The following is a 20,138-nucleotide window of genomic DNA, read 5'->3' on the forward strand; positions in this document are numbered from 1 at the left end:
CCAGCAGGAGCAGGGAAGTGATGGTGCCTCTGTACTCGGCACTGGTGAGGCCTCACCTCGAGTGCTGTGTTCAGTTCTGGGCCCCTCTGTACAAGAGGGACATTGAGGTGCTGGAGCGTGTCCAGAGGAGAGCTACCAGGCTGGTGAGGTGTCTGGAGACCAGGGCATATGAGGAGAGGCTGAGGGAGCTGGGCATGTTTAGCTTGGAGAAGAGGAGGCTGAGGGGAGACCTCATTGCCCTCTACAGCTCCCTGAAAGGAGGGTGCAGAGAGGTGGGGGTTGGCCTCTTCTTCCAGGTGAATAATGACAGGACCAGAGGAAATGGTCTGAAGCTGCGGCAGGGGAGGTTTAGATTACATATTAGGAAGAATGACTTTACTGCAAGAGTGGTCAGGCACTGGGACAGCCTGCCCAGGGAGGGGGTTGAGTCACCATCCCTAGAGGTGTTTAAGAAACGTCTAGATTTGGCACTTCAGGGCATGCTCTAGTGGCAGAGATTGTAGGGGTTTGGGAGTTTTTGTGTGTGTATGGTTGGACTCAATGATCTCAAAGGTCCTTTCCAACCATGAAGATTCTATGATTCTATGAATATTTCCACTGTCTAGGAAGGAAGACTGAAATGAGACTTCTATGGAAGAATCTGTAGTGTAGATGTCTAATGTATTCAGATAAACCCTGCTTTCAGTGTGTGCAAATCCTGTTTATTATTCCCAGCAGCTGCCACTCCCCATCCTGGTGTTCTCCAGATATGTCAGGTTCTGGATCCTTATGAAGTTGGTGAAGACAGATACGAAGATCCTTGATTTGGGGAGGACTCTCACTGCAATGCCACAGCATATGTTTTTTGACCAAGAGGAAGACTGCAGCAGTACGAACTAAGACATAGACCTGCTTCTGATGTTGCTGCTTGCTTCTCTGTGCCTTCATTACTGTACCTTGATATGGCTGCAGGGTCCCAGGGGAGGCAATGGTGGTATCTTGCTGATCCTAGGAACAAGAAACAGTTACACACACGCATGCACCCGCGCACAGAAAAAAAGCATACCCAACAAAACTTATGTTGGTTGCCATACAGAGTGCTGATAATGATGTAAGACTAGCAAGCTATGCAGCACTGCTGCCCACACAAGCATGCATCTGTTTCTTTTTTCCTGCTTACCGTGTTTAATAACATTCCTAAACTCTGTGTGGCACCTCACGCAGCCAAGGCTCCAGCTCTGTTAGGAGCTTTAAGAAACTAATTCAATAAATGCCAGGATCTTAAGAGGTTATAAATACTTCAAGCCAGAATACCTGGAATCAGGTAATGACAGGGGAATCTACATTTCCATTTAAAAAAATTCTAGTCTTACTTTGCAGAGACAAGCAAGAAATTTTGATTTGATGGATACCACTGGCTCAGAAAACAGTGGGCTGGTTCAACTCACTAAACTGGCAGAAAAGTATTCACTCTGTATTGGTCTTCTGCCAGTTGAATGAGCTGAACAAATGCCAGAACTGGTGCAACAGAAGCATCACAGACTCACATGTAGTTTCAGGAGGAGGGAAACAGAACTGCATGTATCATCAGCAGCAAGCTGTTAGATCAACTTAGACACCTCATTTAAATTCACCATAGAAACAGAGGAAGAACAGAATAGCAAGAATATCTGAAGAGTCAGTTCAGGGACTTCACGAACCGGGAGATGACTCAGATAGACATTTTTAATAGCCAGTGAGAAATCTGTTCATTGCGAGCCTGTCTAATCCCTTTTCAATCTCATGTCTCTGGTGTTCATGGCATCCTGTGGCTATCCACTTCTCACGTTATCAAGCTGTGCATAAACTGCATGAGCTACTTTTGTTTGTTTAAACCTACTACGCCATGTGGGTCCTCTGTTGTCAGATAATGCTGACAGCTTCTGTTGCTTCCCCATGTTATTCATGATTTTACGGATGTTTGTCATCTCCCCTCCCACCACCATTTCTGGTCAAATCTGCCCATCTTACTTACACCCTACACCCTTGGTACTAAACTACCTTTTCTATCAAGTACCATAAGGAATGGAGGCTGCCACTCCACAGTGATACTCTTCCAGGTAAGAATGAGATTGCTACTTCCCTCCCAGCTTTAACCCACCCTGCTATCCATATCTGCCCACAAGCAAAGTGGTCTTTGTCAGCCCACCCTAAGCAAGTGCAGGCCACCAGCAGTGTAACCACTAGCAAACCTCCTCCTCCGCGCCCCTGTGCCTCTTCCCATTCCATTCCTTGCGTAGCTTTCCCCCCTCCCTGTCCTTTTTACTCTTCAGTGTGAGCTGGGCTCCCCTACTTTGTTCCCATCTTCCCTGCCAATTGTATACCTTTTGTTTAGCAAAAACAGTCCAGTTAAGAGCTGGGTTCCCCTCCTCACCTCATTGCACTCCCCATTCCACTTGTCCCATTCTGTCCTTTTGTCTAGTCCTTCCATTGACTGCACTAAGTCCCCATTAATAAAAAAAAAAAAAATTGCTCCTTCCCCTCAGAGCAGCCAGAGCTTCCTTATTTCTCCTCTTTTCCTTTTCTCTGAGATATCTGCCTAGGCAGCTGTAGCCCTGTTGCCGCAGCCACTGTATCACCATCTGCAGCCATGCCACTTCCGCACCACGCGCAGCAGGCAGGGTGTCTCCCACATGTGTCTGGAGGTCTGACATTTGTCATTCCCTGTTTTTCCACTCACTGTCTCTTCCTCTCACAGGAGTCTCCACCCAGATGTTGGTTCAGATGCCGCCTTGGTGAAGGGCTTCTTTCTCACCCTTTATTTCCCCTCATCTCAGTTTGTTCCCACACACCTCACCTCGCCTGCCTCCCGTCACTCCTGCTGGGTGGCAAGGACTTAACCCTTTGCCTTGCACTTTCCTTCCAGCAGCAGTTCATTGTCCAAATGCTGCTGGCATCCTGTAGCACAGGAGACTGAGGAGCATTCTTTACAGTCCATAGTGAGCTCTTGATCGCTTTGCTGCTTGAGGAAGACACACCAAGGCCTGAGGCATGGTCGCAATGGCTATCGCTTGGCTTGAAAGGATGGGTGCTGTGTTTCCAAACCCAAAGAAGGGTGCCAGCACCACTGGTAGAAACCTGTCTTCCTCAGATGTCCCCTCAATGGCTACTAAGTAGCCCACCTGGGTGCCAGGAAGGATCCTGCATAGACTGCTGCAGCCAGTGGACACTGCTAATGACAATGACCAGGTAGGACCCACACAGGTGGTACGAAGGATACACTAAGGAGAGGCTCTGCCCTGGGGAGACACATTCCCTCTTCTGTCCCTTCTTGTCTCATCCTCTCTTGAACATGGTCCCCTGGAGCCCCTGAGTCCATCTCAGTGCTCAAACTTCCATCTTCATAATGATGGGGACTGAACTATGAACAAGGAAGGTGAATGCACACTGTGAGACCCATGACCCCCTTCTGCCCTGGGATAAAGCTTTCTCCACAGCATATTAGAGGAGGAGGAGTGGAGCTGCAAGGTGGTTACTGTCCTCGTCCTCCTGGAGGCCATGGTGCAGGAGGTCTCAAAATCCTTCGTGCTGGAACAGGGTTCACCCCTGGGCTTCAGGGAGGACTCCTCTTCAAGAGTTGTGACTTAACTGTCATTTCCAAAGTCTGACCTCTGCCAACCAGTGGAACTTTTGATAGTGCAATCAGGGCCCAAGAGCAGAGCTCTGGGCCTTTAGGACATCCCTGAGTGGGGAAGCCTTTTGCTGAGCATCCAGCACATATCAGCTGAGCCTGTCAAAGGGTAAGGGCGCCAACCAACACAGCATCTCTCAACTAATTGGTCCAGAAGATGAGTGTGTCCCACACCCCCTATTTTGCTCCTACTGTGAGCAGGTTCTGCAGGACCAATGCCACCTGAGCCATCTTCACCTCTGGCCTCATAACCAGACATTTTGGACTCCAAACATCTCGGTGCTCTAAGTTCCTTCATGTTCTCTGTATTGAGAACTTGATATAAAATTGGATCTTCTCTATTTGGCTGCACCCACCCATATCCAGGAGAGCGTTAAGGCTTTTGATACGCTTTCAGCTGTTTTCACTGTGGAAACTATTGAAGACAATGGCAAGTAGATTATGCCTGAGGAATGGTAGAAAAATATGCCAAATGTACACCACCACTTTCCCAACATTTCTTCAGGCTCTTGTTTAGTCAGAGGAGGTCTTGTTGTGGGCCCCTGGCAGCCCTTGACAGAAACTTTCTTCCCGTTATTTGTTTCCTGCTTTTTTGAAATACTTATGAACACTTGGTGCCAATATCATGCTGCAGCAGTGAGTTTCACCATAAGCTCTCTATGAAAAAGTACCCAAGCACACTCTGTCCCAGCACAGCAGATCCAAGAAGCACATGGAAGGCAACCTAGGCTCTAATGTACACAACTCCTGGCAAGCTTGGAGCACATGCATTTAGCATGTGCTAAATTTTATTTAGCTGAAATAAAAAACTACCTTTTTTTTCCCATTTAATCTCCCAGTTACACCCAGCTATGCCATTGATAGATGGATTTCAAGAACTGGCATTACATTAGCAAACCTCCCTCATACCAGTTTGGAAATTAGAAGCAGTAACTGTAAAGCAGAGAACCAAAAAAAATGTGGAATGCAGTTGCACCGCAGAGCACATGTAACATGTGCCTCTGCTGCTGAACGCTGGTGTGCAGGTGAAGTTTCAGGGAAGCAAATACTTTCCCCATTTAGAATGGCTGTGCACAAGCCCTCCTCAATTTGCCTACAACTACGGTCTTGTTCATTCTGTATCCTTGTGTGAGCTTGGATTTTAGCTGTAAACCAAGAAAACTCACTTTAAAGTGTTGATACTTCATTCAGAACAAGTATATTTCAGAGCATGCTATGGAAACAGGACCAAAGAGTAATATTTTAACTCAGTATGACAGCGTGGACAATATTCTATCAGAGTGTTACAAACCAAACCACCTAGTGCTCAAAGCACCTTCCTTTTGCATTGTCTGAAATGAAACAAGAGTTGGAAATACGCTTTTACCTAGCATATATACTGGCAAAAGGGGACGACGCATTCTGAGACTGCCACGTCCAGCTGCACGGCCAGGAGGCTGGAAGGGATGACGGCTGCTGACTGGATCCTCTGTTGACTGAGCTGGCAATTGCCATACGAAAGTACTGAGCCACCGCCCCTCGGTGTGACCCTCCGGGTCAGCCTCACTAACTCCTGGGGCTTCGCTTCCAGCCGAGTGACACTTGGAGCAGCTTCTCCCGGTTAGTGCTGGAAGGTCTCTGGTCTTCTGATTCCATCTAAACATCTTTGCGCGTACCAGAGGTGGAAACGACCACAGTCCCCACTCGATTCAACGCCAAGTCGCAAACTTTCCGACAGACAAACACAGAAGGAGGTGTTGATACGAAGGCCCTGGAGGACGAACCTCTCTGTGCCCTCTGGCACGCAGCTCTCAGCCCTGTTTTTTGGGAGACGGGTCTCTTGTACATGAGTTAGTGTGGGGGGGAGCGCCTGCGACGGCACCGGCAGCGCCCACACCGACCCGCCCCTCCGGAGCCCCGAGGCGGCGGCAGTCCCGGGAGGAACCACCGCGGGACTCCGTCTAGAGGGCTCTCCTGCACAGACCCACGGGGAAACTCCTCATCAGAGGGCCTCATCTACACCCCGCCCCACGACGCCCACCCCCCGCCTCCCCGTTTCCCTCAGACGGCGGCAGCCCCTCAGCGCTAACATGAGGCCACCCCCCACCGCCCGCCCAGCCCGGCCCGCCTCGCTCCCCACCCCCCCAAAATGGCCGACGCTCCCTCACCGCCCTCTCCCAGAATCGGGGGAGGGCGCCGCAGAGCTGCACCGCGTCCAGACCGGGCCCGGCAGCCCCCGCCCCGCTCCCCTTGACGTCAAGCACCGCCCGGTCCCCCGTCCCTCCCCTCATTGTCAGCGCCCGCACCCGCCGCCCGAGCCTGGAGCCCCCCGCGGGCTGCGGCTGCCCAAGCCCGGGCTGTCCCGCCGGCGGGAAGGGAGACCCGGCTGCTCCCCGCCGCCCAGGTAGGAAGAGGTGGGCGACGAGGTTACGGGCGGGGGGTGCCGCAGCCCCGCCACACCGGCGAGGCGGGGAGGAATTTGAGGCATCCGCTTTGTCTCCGCGGACAGCAAACCGCCTTCCCTGCCCGGGCGGGCGCCTCAGGGCCGGGTCGCCCGCGGTGTGGCGGCAGCGGGGGGACCCCGCCGCCGCCACACCGCGGGCGACCCGGCCCTGAGGCGCCCGCCGGGGCCTCGGCTCCCGCTCGGAAATGGAGCCGCCGTCGGGCTCCTTCCGACGTGACCGGAACAGCCGCTTTCCTGACCGGAGAAGCGGCCCCGCCAGCGCTCGGTCCCCGCCCGGGAAGGGCACGAACCCTCAAGGGCTGCCTTCGGGGAAGGTCCTAAACCCCTCGGTGCGCACCGTTGGGTTGTGGTGTTGATTTTGGAGGTTTCCAGGCGCTCTGTTTCTGTAAATAACCTTTTCCCCCCCCCCCGCCTCCCCTTGCTGCAGCTACATACTCCCTTTCCTGTTGCTTATTTTTTCTGAATTCCCCTGACTTTCCCCAGCCCACCCACATTTATCGTATCATTAATAATGTTCTCCCTTTTATATGTGAGCTTTCCCAATGCTCTGTCTTTGTTAATCCCTTTAGCCCTCTTTGCTCCCCCGTCGTGAGGGAATTCATTGATGGAGCATTGTGAAACTTTGCTTTTTCTCTTCGTAAAATTTCTTAAAAGTACCACATTTGGCTTTGCCAGGTGCCCTTCGTGCTGGTATGCGAAGTAAGCGGAGTAGCAGGCATTTAGTGGTTGTCCTTGGTGACTGCGCTTTCATTGCAAATCTGCATTTTTTTAATCTTATAATGCTACATCTGAAGCCTTTAAACCAATTAAACACAAGTTAAAATGACCGTCCCAACTAATCGGCACATTTGAGTTACGTGCAATGGGATTAGATTTTAATTGGCGTGTAAATTCTGTTAAAATCTTCCACAAAAATCACAGGAAAGAATGCTCATCATTGCAGCCTGTGTTGGGGTTGTTCCTTATCAAGTCTCCGGCCGACAGCGAGCACCTCCCCGCGCGGTACCACACAGCGATGACAGCGAAAGGGCGAAGTATTTTTACAACCCTGGAGTAGTCTCAGGCATTCAGCATTCTGGGAAAAAAATGTAGTTACTTACCACACGCCTACAGTCTCTTGGCAGAGATACGCATCTCCTGGCCTGCTGGATCGTGAGGAGGGACAGTGCCCCTCGGTGTCTCTGCTCTCTCTGTGAGTTCCAAACCGACAGCTATGTGCTCTGGTCCGTTCATGCAGCCCATGGCTAGCCAACGCATTTCCTCAGGGGCAGCGTGCTCCATGGCTATCTCGTGTCCACAGCACTTGCAGGAGCATAATTCCTCCATTGTGTTGGCTCCACGGCGGTAGGGACAGCAGCAAACGGTCGGCGCTGCCTGGCAGGCTGACCCCCTGCCCCCAGGGAGCGATGGGGTGCGGGACCCCTGGCCGGGATTGCGGGCTGGCAGCCGGGGCTGGGTGGGGCGGCCAGCCCTCCATGCCAGGCCAGGCACTGTGGGGAGGAGGAGGAGGACACGGGGAGGTGGTTGCTGTGTTTCTTTTGGACGTGTGGCTGAAAGTTCCTGCGGGCAGGAGTGAATCGGGGTACAGGGGTGTGGGAGAACAGAGCAGTTCAAGAGTTGGCAGGTCTCCATTAAGTAATCCCTATGCCTCTAGTCTGATCTGAGCAGGCCTTCAGCCTCAGCTTCCCCATAATCGTATACATGGTAAAGTTTCTTCACTCCAGTACAGGGCAATCTGACCGATTTCTACTTTCTAGGAAGTCAAAATAAGTTATGGGAATGTGTAGTCTTCACTAGCGCTCTGTCTTTCTCTGTGCTCTGAAAATTGGCCCAACTGAGAATAAGTTACTGAATTTATTTATTTAATGCGAGTTAGGAAGTGTAGACAAAAATAGCTCTTGTTAAAAAAGTACTCTCAAATATGGCTATTACCAGAAATGGTAATGTTTAAAAGCCTGGTATGCCTTACAATCTAGACCACATTATTTTGTTTGTTAAAATGGGTTGGTGATTACATCTTTGAGCATGACCTTACTGTACACAGGCACTCTGAGGTTGTGCTTGTCCTCCGCTAAACCCTTCTTTCCCACCAAGGGCTGTGATTGGTGAGGAACCAGACAATATGTGCATCCTTCCTCATGGAAGGTTTTCAGAAAGTGTGGCTGGGCGTGACTGAGCCAAATAACAAATAGGAGAATTTTGATGAAATTGTTACGCTAAAATTAAGCGAATAATCTCTTTAGGAGGCCATTTGGATTGGAAGATTCACATGATGGTGATAATTAGTAGCAGTAATATGTTTTGCACTAACTAGTGCAGTGCAGGTCATAAGAACCCCTAAAACGTATTGGAAGGGAGAGCACTAGTTGTGATGCTTATGGTTTTGTTAGTTACATCCTCACAAGTCTAAGGCCTGTTGTACAGTCATTTTGCTTTGGGTAATGTTTGGATCTGCATGTGTGAAGAAGAAAGCACGAGTGTTTGGAAATGCTTGGTGAGAGCTGATAGGCAAGTGTTGCTTGCCAGCACTTCCTGCATCCCTGGTGCTGGTGGTCTGCTTCACCCTTCCATATTGTTATTCCCTCTGCTTTAGGCATGCTGCATCTTCGGAGGGCTTTGAGTCCCTTAATTTAATCTCCTGTGTGTTGTCACCAAAGGTGGGATTCATCTCTGTGTCCACGTTTGGACCATCTCCGTGTTTGCCAGGGTAACAGGGGAACGCAGCTTTCCACTGGTGGTGACTGCAGCCACCTACTGCAGACGTTCTGGACAGCCACATCTCTCTGGATTTCAGGGTTTAGAGTTGGTGACAGAATCAGTTTGGTGGAAGACCCACAAACAGTTTGCCTTTAATAATTTGCCAGATTTAGGAACCTCCATAACCACCATGACTCCAAGAAGGCACTGCCGTTCCCACGTAGTTGGTGGCATTTGGGTTGATTCAACAGCCTGAAAATCAGAGCGCTTTTTGAAATGATCAAATATGAAGTGTGGCATTGGATTTCAGCCACCAAAATGTGGCAGTTTAGGCCTTAATCTTTTTGTGTTTCTGGCTTTGTCGGTTTGGGCAGTGATGTTTCCCTGCGGAGGCCCTAATCTGGGCAGATAAGGGGTTGTAAGGCACAGTTCAGCCCTGTGTTCTTTAACCCTCGCCAGGGTGGAGTAAGATCCACAGGTGCAACAAGCAGCCTTACCTAAGCGCACCGGCAGTATGCACAGGAGCATAAACACCATGCGCAGGCAGTTTCTGTTTCCCTCTCTGTAAAACAGAGCTAGACTATTTCAGTACTTTCTTCCAGTGGTTGTGCAGCAAATTTAACGTTTCCATTCCTGAAGGTTTGAGGGTCTCTTAGAAATGCAATCCAGAAAGGTGAATGCACTGTTACAGTAAAGGTCTGTGTAGAAAATAGGAGTTTTAATGTTATACTCAGCTATGCAGCCTTTTGCCACGAGAGCTGGGTAAGCTCTGCTGATGTTGGAAGCTGTTGGGATCCACACCAATACTCCCAGGAATGAAATGGATCAGTTATTCACGTAGGAACAAAGTTGACAAAATACACAGCTATAACAAGGAAACACCAGCTGATAAGTTTGTTTCTGTGTGACAGTGGGCAAATGAGAGCTGCTGCTCACTGCTGCAACTCTGTCAACTTGGAGGAGAGGCAGGGATTTTCACATCCTCTGCAGCCATGGCTTTGGGCAGCGCTACGTCAATGCAGGTGGGCACTGTGGTGGAGGAGGTGAGTTTGCCTTTCCCCTCGTCCCGGACGCTTTCTCCTCTGGGTGCCCTTTCCAGCCCTACCCCAGCTGATGTAAACTCTGTGCAGCCATGTGGAGGGAGCTGATCTGGGTGAAAATTAATCATCAGTCTCCCCCCGACTCCCTTTAACCCTACCTAATTCCCAGCCTGGCCTTAGTATTGGTTTTGTCTGGCCGGGGGAGGGGAGCATGGGGCTGGAAGGGGTCAGGTGCAGTGCAGGGCCACCTCAAAATGACTGTAAAACTTCAGTCTGAGCATCTGCTCCAAACTCTATGAGGTCACTTGTGCAGTGATAGCTTTCCCTGAGCGTATTAAGCGTTGCTTCCTATGTGCCTGCGTTTGTATCTCTGCCACCATCTTGCTTTCGTGGTGACTTTGGATGTGCTGCCTTTGCAAAGTTCCTGCTCTCACAAAGCACTGCCCAGGTTTGGGCAGCAGGAGTACTGACGCCATGTGTGGAGGACTTCAGTGGAAAAGTTCCTGTATTTATTGAGTCCCAACAATTTTGGCTTCCTCACTACCCCCTCACCATCTGCCCTGGTTTGGGAGGAATGTATGGTGGTTTTGCCCCTTCCAGTCATGAAGGAAAAAGTGTAGGCTTTAACGATTTTAATCAGTACTGCATGGACTAGCCCCTGCATGTAAACACTTACAGTTCTGAATTTACTTAGCTAATTGGTTTTTAAGTTGTAGATTAAGTCATGGTTTGACCTGCTGTACAGCTTAGGCCATAGTGTCAAACCTCACTTAGTATCAAATTAACTCATTAACTTAGCCATTTTTGAGGTTTGTGATTTCAAATTGCAAACTTGATAGTTGGTGGGGGGCGTTGATGAACATAAATAAGACTTTTTGCCATGAAAACCAGTGTTCCTTGGTTGGATTCGAGATCGTTTGGCTCAAGTAGCCGGACAGATTTCATTCAGACACCCGGCAGACAGTGTTGTGGCCAAGACCTGACACACATCCTCCAGTGTGCACGGCATGCCTTTGAAAAAGCAGAGCAGCAGGAGATGAGAGATGCTTTCTTAGCCCTGGTAGGAATCAGCTTTGGTGTTAATATTACAAAACCCCTGAAGCTTGGGGCTCATGTGTCAGGTTGCACGGTAGGAGAGAAGAGCGTCTGCTTCTGTAGGCAGGTGATGTGAGAGGGCCTGACCTGTGCCATGGCATAGCAGTCCTGCTGGGCAGCTGAGGAATGTACTTCCTGGTGGCACACCACCTTTGCCGCAGGACAGCCCCTCTCCCACTCTGGGAGCCAGCAGGCAACATGTTGCAGGTCATCCCATCAACTGCTCACACCTGCTCCAAGGGTTGAGGAGTGGGCAACAGCAGGCATGCTGTGTTAGAAGTGCGGTGCCACAGTAAGAAAAGATGGTGTAGGGGCGAAAGATTGAGCACGTTGTGGTGTGATGTGGTCAGACCTGTGTCTCTACTTCCCATATATATATGGTTTGCAGTGTTCTAACTGACCTCTAAAGCTGTACCTTCATCCTAAGCTGAAAATGTGCTTTTCTAAATGACTGGTTACAATGACCATAAGCTCAAGCAACACTTTAATTAGCTGAAGCACATTTCTCTTTACCTTGAAAGTTTACTTTTCATGTTTTCCTCTGTTGCATGCAATCCAGACACTTACAGAAAGGTAAAAGAGCTCAAGGCTGTGCAGTGCGGGTGCCTGGCAGCATAACTCTGCTTTCTGGTGTCGTCAGCTCTGCCACACCGTGCTGCATGCAGCACTGCACCGTACAGCTGGGAATGACAGATTTTGCTGCAGTGCTGCATCCACATTACGTGTTGCAGCAGAATCTGTCAGGCTTTGTTTTCACATTCATTCTCAAAGTTGCTGTTATATAAATGGCTTTTGTATGCATTATCTGGATTTTAAGCTACAGCACTGGCTTGTGGCTTCCCTGTTGGGTTGGTTTGAAAATCTCAGGATACGTTTCCAAAGCTTAAAGGAGGCTGCAGAGGCTCCAAGCTTGTGCTGATCATCTGATTCCACTGCAGCACTTTCAGCTGCTTGTGCCTTTGAGGTGCCTGTGCCTCACGTGGGAGTGCAGTGAGTTACCTTAAAGGGAAAATCTTATGAAACTGCTTCAAGAACTTGTTGTTACAGGTGATATCTTAGTGGAATTTACCAGAATAGAAAGGAGACTCCTGACCTAGGATCTGGAACAGAGCTGAAAAAACATTAATTCCTCAGGTAGTGTGAACAATTTGGAAATATGTCTCTTTCTACTGGAGAACAGTAATTCCTGTGTGATAATAAATAACTGCTGGTACTGTGTCGTGGTGAGAATTTGATCTTGGAGCAGCTGAGAAATCCTAATGAAACTTCTCACTCCATCGTTTATATGCCGTTCTGTATAGCTACTGTTTGGGATTGTTTTTAATGTTGTTGAGTGTGATTAATGTCTTAGCATAAAAGTATCCTGTGAAACATGTGGGTGTTGATGTTTCTATGTGAGATTTGTCTGTAGTATATTATAAACTGCCTGCATATGCTCTTAAATTCTCTGGATGTTGCCTTCAGGTAGCATTGGGCAGAGCATAGCAACAAGATGCATAGTTTGGAATAGGGCATTTCTTTTTGTCTGAAATGAACTGTCACAGAGGTACTGTGAAGGGGAGAGCGAGTATCATCAGTGTTTTGGGAAAGCTATGAAACTGTGTGTTTGAAGGTGAATGCGGGAGCAATGCTATAACCTGCTGTGGAGGTGGGGGGGCCGTTTTCCTGCGGTGATTGGAAGATGGAAGGGGCTCCTTCAGTGCTTAATCTGTGGAGCACAGACAGCAAACGAGGTCCTGATACCTGAGCGTTAAATAGCTATGGATGTGAGGCAGGCTTTAGGCGCAAGCAGAGTCAAACGGCAACTGCTGAGTACAGAAAAATAGTTCACTGCCTGATTGCTGTGTGGTACCTTGATTGCCTTGTAACACTCCTTGAGCCTGGGTCACCTTCCCTGCTTCTCCCCCGAGCAGCAGTAGTGGCAAGCCCCATTCTCTAGCTTGCTTTCTCTGACTGTCTTATAACAGAAGCGTGCTCCCAAGCCCTTACCCACGCATAATCTCCATTCACTTTTTCCTCTGCTGCCTACATTTTGAGCTGTTTTGTAGATCAGGGCTTCCCCTCCCCCCGCCCTTTTTTTTTCTTCCTTTCCTATTTTTTTAGAGATCTCTGCCCTGTGTGCCTCCAATGACTGCTGCAACTGCTGGAGCAAGTGTCTGGGAGTGCTCAGCACAGTTCTTGCCTCGGAGCCCCGCTGTGCTGGTGGGGCGCACACAGCACCTCTCTTCTGCAAAAGCAGGTCTAGCAGCAACAGGCTGGACAGGGTCAGCAAAGCATCGGCAGCATGGCAGTGACTGCATGTGGGGCTGTGTGAGTAACAGCACAGCGGGCAGGTCAAGGGAGAAGGTTGTTCTCCTCTGCTTGGTACTGGTGAGGTGGTGTCTGAAGTGTCATGAGAGTTGGGAGGATCTTTCACTCTATCGGGTTGCTCAAAGCCCCATCCAGCCTGACCTTCAACACTTCCAGTGATGGGGCACCCACAACTTCTCTGGGCAACCTGTTCCAGTGTCTCGACACCCTCGTCATAAAGAATTTCTTCCTTATGTCCAAGCTAAACCTCGCCTCTTTCAGTTTGAAACCACTGCCCCTTGTCCTGTCACTACAGGCCATGGTAAAAAGTCTCTCTCTGTCTTTCTTATAAACCTCCCTTATATACTGAAAGGCCACAACAAGGTCTCCCGGGAGCCTTTTCTTCTCCAGGCTAAACAATCCCAACTCTCTTGGCTTTTCTTCCCAGAAGTGTTCCCAGCCCTCACATCATTTTTGTGACCTCCTATGGACCCTCTCTAGTCTTTCTGGGGACCCCAGAGCTGGAGGCAGCGCTGCAGGGGGGTCTCACCAGCACAGAGCAGAGGGGCAGAATCCCTTCCCTCTACCTGCTGGCCACGCTGCTGGGGATGCAGCCCAGGATGCCGTTGGCCACCTGGGCTGCAAGCACACGTTGCTGGCTTATGTCCAATTTTTCATCCACCAGTACCTACCCCAAGTCTTTCTCTGCAGGGCTGCTCGCAATCCATTCATCCCCCAGCCTGTACTGATGTTGGAGATTGCCCTGACCCAAGCGCAGGAAGTTGCAACATGGTAAATTCTGACTGGATGTAAAGGAAAATAATTTTCACTGCGAGATTGGTCTGACGCAGGAACAGGGCCCCAGGGGTGGTGTCTCTGACCTTGGAGATTTTCACAACTTGATGCTGTCCTGAGCAACCTGCTCCAGCTTTGACACTAACCCTGCTTGGAGCAGGTGCTGGACTATGTTCTGTGACGCTTGGGGTTAACTTCATCCCCTTACTGGCAACCAGGGTAAGACAAAAAAATGTGGATTTCCCACTCCTTCCCTCCGCTGTAGAAGGGAACAGCCTGGTGGGGGAAGCGGCGCGATCCCGACTCGGTACAGCCAAGCCAGTCCTTCCTTCCTGTGAAACATCCTTCCTTCCTTCAGTCCAGGCAGTACAAGGGGAAAAGGGACACATAAATAAGGGAGGAAGTGAGGTTAGCCAGCCAAGCACTGGAAAAGTGCTGGAGGGAGACCCTCTGCTGCCATTTGTGGCTTATGCTCTGTTTTTCGCTCTCCACTTCTTAAACGTGTGGTAAGAAGAGCATATGCCCTCTTGGCTCTGATTCATTTAGGATGAGATTCAGATAAATTAATGCTTGGCATTAAGCTTGCAGATTTCCTTATTAACATCTTGAGTAATGCTCGCACATCATGTGTGCTTCAAGAGCAATAGAATTTGTCTGTCTCTTGTCCAGAGTACTCATTGGCCATTAGATACCAGTGGACTTAAAAGCAAATGCAGGCTGCCCAGTAAAGCTGCCTCTTTCTTGCTTTAATGTAGGGTATTTCAAGATTGTTGGTTTTCTAGCAGCATGAAACTGAGAATTTTGAACAAAGTTTTCCCATGATAGTCATGAATTGGTTGGCATCTTTAACCCTTTCATGCCCGGTTTGAGGGTGGTGATGTATTCAGCTCTGTCTGTGGGAGAAGTGCTGCTCAGCACCTTCCTGCTGGAAATCCAGTCCCACACTTCTAACCCTAAACAGCTTCTTAGCTGCGTACTGAAAAAACCAGCTGGATGCTGAGGATGATCTTTTCCCTGGGAAGTTACAATTATTCTTCTGCTGTGTTGGTGCCCACCCTAGTCAAAGGAGTCACTTTATGCAAGCGAATGGGGAATAACCCAGGCCCGTTTCTGGGAAGAGGTGGTGGAGGTCAGGTATCCCTCTGCTGTCTGCGTTAAGGAGAATGCCAACAGTGGTTGCTGAATCCCCCGTCCAGTCACCAGACCTTGGACCTCTAATTTGTGGAGACCATTGAGTCTTCCCTCACAGCTCTTAGCCCAGAGCAGCGTCTGTAGTGCAGGGCACGTGGCTGGTCTCTGCCTGCCAGTGCAGTCAGATGTGCTCGCCTTTCTGGGCCATTTGCCCAGCTTCTGGTGCAATGCTGTATGTCCAGCGCATGAAACGCCTGTTGTCCTTTTGAGATGCTCAGCCTGCAGGTGAAAATATTCTGTCCGTAAATTCATCAAGGGTTTTACGTGGGCTGTTCTCAATGTCATGACTGAGCAGTGTCATAACACCATCCTGGTGGCTTGTCTCGGAGCCTCCCCGTTGTCCGTGGAGTATTAATTTTGAGGTTAAGGTGTTTAAGTCCCCACAGCTGCAAGTGTGCTCTCACAAAGGCAGCATATTCCTTAAAAGATCCAGGCTGTTATCTGTTATTAAAAGTTATTTTTATTTATTTTTTTGTTACATGAGGGTATTTTCAGCAATAAATTGAACACAAATACTCCTGTTACAGTCTTCCAATCCTACCCAGCTGTCGTCTTTGAATAAATCGCATTTAAGAGAGTGACATAAGCTCCTGAATACCTACTTTCATTTCACTTCACACTTGTCAGTGAACAAAAAAGATACATTCTGAAGCTACAGGATGTGAGTTTGCAGGAAAAAAAAAAAAAGCCTGTCGTTATTAAGGGAGTTCAAAATCACAATTAATATTTGTGGTACAGCCAGGGGACAGAGTTCCTGAGTTTGTGTTGGGAAGCCATGAAGGATTTGGAGATCACTCACAGTGTGTTAGCCAGCCACCATTTACCTGCTCAAGTTGTTGTGAAACCTGAGGTCCACCTAGTTCAAATGACTTCAGGGAGAAATCGCACAGGCTTTGGCTGCGTTGCCTGTGAGTCAGTGCGTGCAGTGGGTGGGGTACCCGGTGCTAACGCAGGGCTTCCTGCTTGGTGCATCGTGCCTCGTCTTGCCCGCCTGCCGTCCTGCCGGCTCCTGGCCTGCGAGGTGCTCACTCGGCTCAGCTGGCTGCTCCCTGCAGAGCACCCTGAGCACCTCTGGAAGAGACCCCAAGCTGGCGATGCAGCCTCAGTTTTGTAACAGCACCCAAGGTCTTGCTTTAGAGCGGAGCATGGATTTCATGGATTGCAAAAGGAGCACATAGTACACAGTCTCCCCTCTGCACCGAAAGGTTCACTTCGAGCCTGCAATGATGCTGGCGGTACAGCGGAGTCCTGCAGGTGGGCTGCATGGTGCAACCCAAGCCCTGCAGCCTTCGTGCCAGAGGCATTTCAAATGGCTGACTGCTTCCTGCTGCTCCCCAGTCAGCTAGCTGGGGGATGCTGCTAGTCTCTTCCCTCTCCAACAAATGCTTGTCCAAAAGCTTGCACGGTCGCACAGCGTTTCTGGTGCTGCTGGGCTCCAGCACACGTGTGAGCTGCTGCAGTCCTGACACGGCCAGCATGCATGTGTGCAGTGCGCTGCAGGCTCCCGTGAAGACACAGCCCTGCCACTCGAAGTTTACAGTTCAAGTCTAAACACCGGTTTGCTCTGGGAGCAACAGCAGTGGCACCTGTAACCTGATTCATCTTCCCTGGCTTCCTCAGGGGCCCTTCCATGAGTCTGAATTGCTACTAATTGCAGCCTTCGTTCAGCCCCGTGTGTTTTGGCTGCAAGCGCAAGGCAGGGCAGGCTGCTGAGCACACCTGCAGAAGCACTGCTGTCCATACACCCCATACATAGGATTTAGTGTCCTAAAATAGTCCCAGCAATTTCATCTTCCGCATCTGCACTAAGCAGGGCAAGTGCTGAATTTGTGTCAGGGAGGCTGTGTCAGATGTCAGCTAGGCCAGGGCAAGCTTCTCACGGACGAGCCAAGGGTACCCTAGAGAGGCATACCCCAGCTAGAGCAATTTTCCAGAGACTGGAGTAAAACTTTTACTGATTTGGGGGATTCTGATGATTGTGTTTCTTTCTAGTGGCAGGGCTTTTTTGTTCAGTGGGTGGATAGTAATCTAGTGGTTTATAAAGTGGACCTACAAGGGAACAGTTAAAACTGGCCTTATGCTTTAATATTGAATTTTATCAGAGTAGTTAGTCCTAGATGTCTGCTAGGGGTTATTGAGTTAAAGGGCTGTTAGTAAAGATCAATGAAAAATTAAAATCGGAATGATTCAGGTCACGTTTTATTTCCTTGTGCCACTGTGCCATTGGTCTGAGGGTCTTGCGCAGCGCCTGCCAGGACTGCTCAGGACAAGCTCCTGCGCACACAGAGTGGAAGGAAGTGCAGGGCAAGGTGTGCAGAGAGGACAGCACGCCTTTCCCAAAATGTAGCTAAAAGTTGGCTGTTTGTCTGAGCTGTTCCCAAAAGATTTTCCCTACTAGTACTAGGGAGTACTAGAAGACAATCCTGAGCCATGAATCACCATCTTTATGTTTGTACGGTTCTTGGCACAGCTTGACCCAGACCTTCCTGGGCCCCTCCTCAGGATGGCTCAGGAGTTAGCAAGGACTGTCCCATTTGGAGGCAGAGCAGGTTTAATAGGCTAGGGGGGCTCATTCCATACTAGTTGGCCCTGGGGTGGAGGGCAGACCTAAGCAAGGCTGACGTACTGATACAGGTGTACCCTTAAGCGCTCTCTTTGGTCAGCGGGATGACAGTGCAGTCTCCAAGGGGCCATTCATCCACCTGGCCTTAGGCAGCAAACTGAGATCAGGTGAACAATTATCTGATGGTGCTGCCCGCTTTCTTTTTTTCATCTGTGGAAGGTTCCTGAACACTCTTATATTGAATGCACTGCTTTAGAAGGCTAAATTTGGGGGCCACAGGTACTGTCCAAGGAGATGGAGTGTTCAAGGAGAGAGTTAAACCAGGTTTTTTCCTCAAACCATACAAAGGTAGGACTGGGTAGGATCTGGAGGTTAGGCAGTCGGATTTCCAGATGTAGGAGAGCTGGGAGGGGTGCCACAGGGCTGCCTTACTCACGTTTGGTTTTCAGCAGCCGCTTGGCTACCCGTGGCACTGCAGCTGAGTGGGGCACTCGGTGCTGAGGTTGTGCTCACCCCGGGGGTGGCTGAGCCTGGCGTACAGGTGGGCTGTGAGAGGGACATGGGAGTGAGCCACCGAGGAGCAGCACAAGCAGCTTGTGAGAAGAGCTGTGCCTCTGAGCCCTGCGTGGCACTGTGGTTGCATCTTCCGTGCGGCACGGAGCTACCTGCTGTCTCTGGCCGATTCCTGGATAACACGACGATGCCTCGATGATCCCTTTGCGTGGCTGTGTACTCCGCAGTGCGGCCCTATAGCCAAGCCCTGAAGACAGTATCGTGTCTCAGGCCCCAAAGTCCTCAGAAAAACAGAAAAATTACTCCACCTGCTGTGCGTACAGCTCTTCTCTTAATGTGTCCAGAGCACGACTTGCCTTTTTCACAAAAGATGACCTTGTAGGTAGGTGGAAGCCTGTTTTTACCTCTGTATTTTATTTCTGCTGTGAGTCCACCCATTCTCTGTTTAGGTGGTTCTGTGGTCTGTAGTGCAGGGCTTGGACTGGGGTGAGTTTCGGTTTGGGTTCTGAAGTATTCTTCGTGTGTGTCAGGATTATTCTCTGTTCTGGGCTCACCATTGCTCTCAGCTTGGTGGCATCTCTATGTTGTCCAGTCACCTTTCCACTCCATTACCTGTGCTGCTAATGAGACTGCTCAGCAGACGGTATGGAGGGGTTGTACTAGGAAAACATAAGAGAGGAAAGATCACTGTTTGTCATGTTTCTTATATTCTTCCCCCAACAACCATTGCTGGCGATCTTCAGAGGCAGATTTTGGGCTGCACAGACCTTTGTGTGACCTCCCATAGAAGTTATTACCATCTCTGTTTTTTTGTTATTGAAAAGGCTTCTCATTTTCACACTGAATCAGGGGACAGTTTCAGACAGTCCTGGGCTTTCTTGCTCATTGTGGTTTCGTCGAGACACGTGTTTCCCTACTCTGCTTATGGGAATCCATGTGTGAGTGTCAAAAGCTTTAATAAAGTCAAGATACCTCACGTCTATTGCTTCTTCAGCTATACAGTGTGACTCTTACCTGGTTTAAGGGTTAAAGGAGTTACCAGCACAGCTATGAGTCTGAATGTCCCAGTTCTTTCTCCGTTTTCACAAGCTTATGTTTTTTACACTTCCGAGATGAGAACCTCCCTAACCTGGGATCAGTCTCCTTTTTCAGAGTTTAGGCTAGTTAGCAGGATTGTATGTTGCTCTTGACGACGAGCAGAGTCTTGTTCATTGAGGCTGGCACAGAAATACTTGCTTAAAGAAAGAAAAGATGCAGATAAAGTTGTTAAATAATCTGTTGACAGCTCTGTCTTGGGTTGTGACACGAGACCAGAACATTCCCTCTGCGAAATTATGTGTTGCTGCGTCCTCCTTGCAGGGCCTCCACCTCTGGGCAAGTGTGGAGTCAAAGCCTTTCTGAAACAGCAGGCGCTGAACAACATGCAAGTGAGCACGAAGCTACCCATGTCCAGCCCCAGACAACATATTTGAGTTGTCTAGCCATGCACAGACCTCTCGGAATTTAAAACACCAAGGACAGGAGCAGGTCACCTGTGTCGCCTTCTGTGTCAGCCTCAGGATCAGAGGATCCAGCAGACCTGGATGCTGGGTTTGCTTTGGCTTCTCCTTGTAGCTCTGCCCGCCTCCAGGAGTGTGCTGAAGGCCGATGTGTGGATGAGATGAACCCATTCTTTACCTTTACTGTTAAACCATGCTGTTGTGCAATGTGGGGTCCAAGGTTTTTACGTCTGGTCAAAGTCATAAAGCAAAGCATAGCTGCTACTGTGCCTGGCCTGCTGGAGAAGGCAGAGACCTGTCAATGAAGAGCCACTATCCGTGGTTTCTATCTCTGTCATAATCCTTGTTTTACCCAACTCCTGAT

At 49.6% G+C, this 20,138-nt stretch overlaps 1 protein-coding gene across 2 annotated transcripts in view; it reads left to right on the forward strand.

The window, feature by feature from the left end:
* Positions 1-5,770: 5,770 nt before the first annotated feature.
* The window catches only part of LUZP1 (leucine zipper protein 1), a 41,368-nt gene continuing 27,000 nt past the window's right edge, over positions 5,771-20,138 (forward strand). The window contains exon 1 of one of the 2 annotated variants that reach the window (XM_074563323.1): positions 5,771-6,032. The gene's annotated coding sequence lies outside the window, so the exon portion shown is untranslated. Of the gene's footprint in view, positions 6,033-11,892; positions 12,059-20,138 lie in introns of those variants that run through there. The other variant, XM_074563324.1, reaches the window with a different exon arrangement.

This window comes from Larus michahellis, chromosome 19, assembly GCF_964199755.1.
Source record: "Larus michahellis chromosome 19, bLarMic1.1, whole genome shotgun sequence".
Lineage (NCBI taxonomy): Eukaryota > Metazoa > Chordata > Aves > Charadriiformes > Laridae > Larus > Larus michahellis.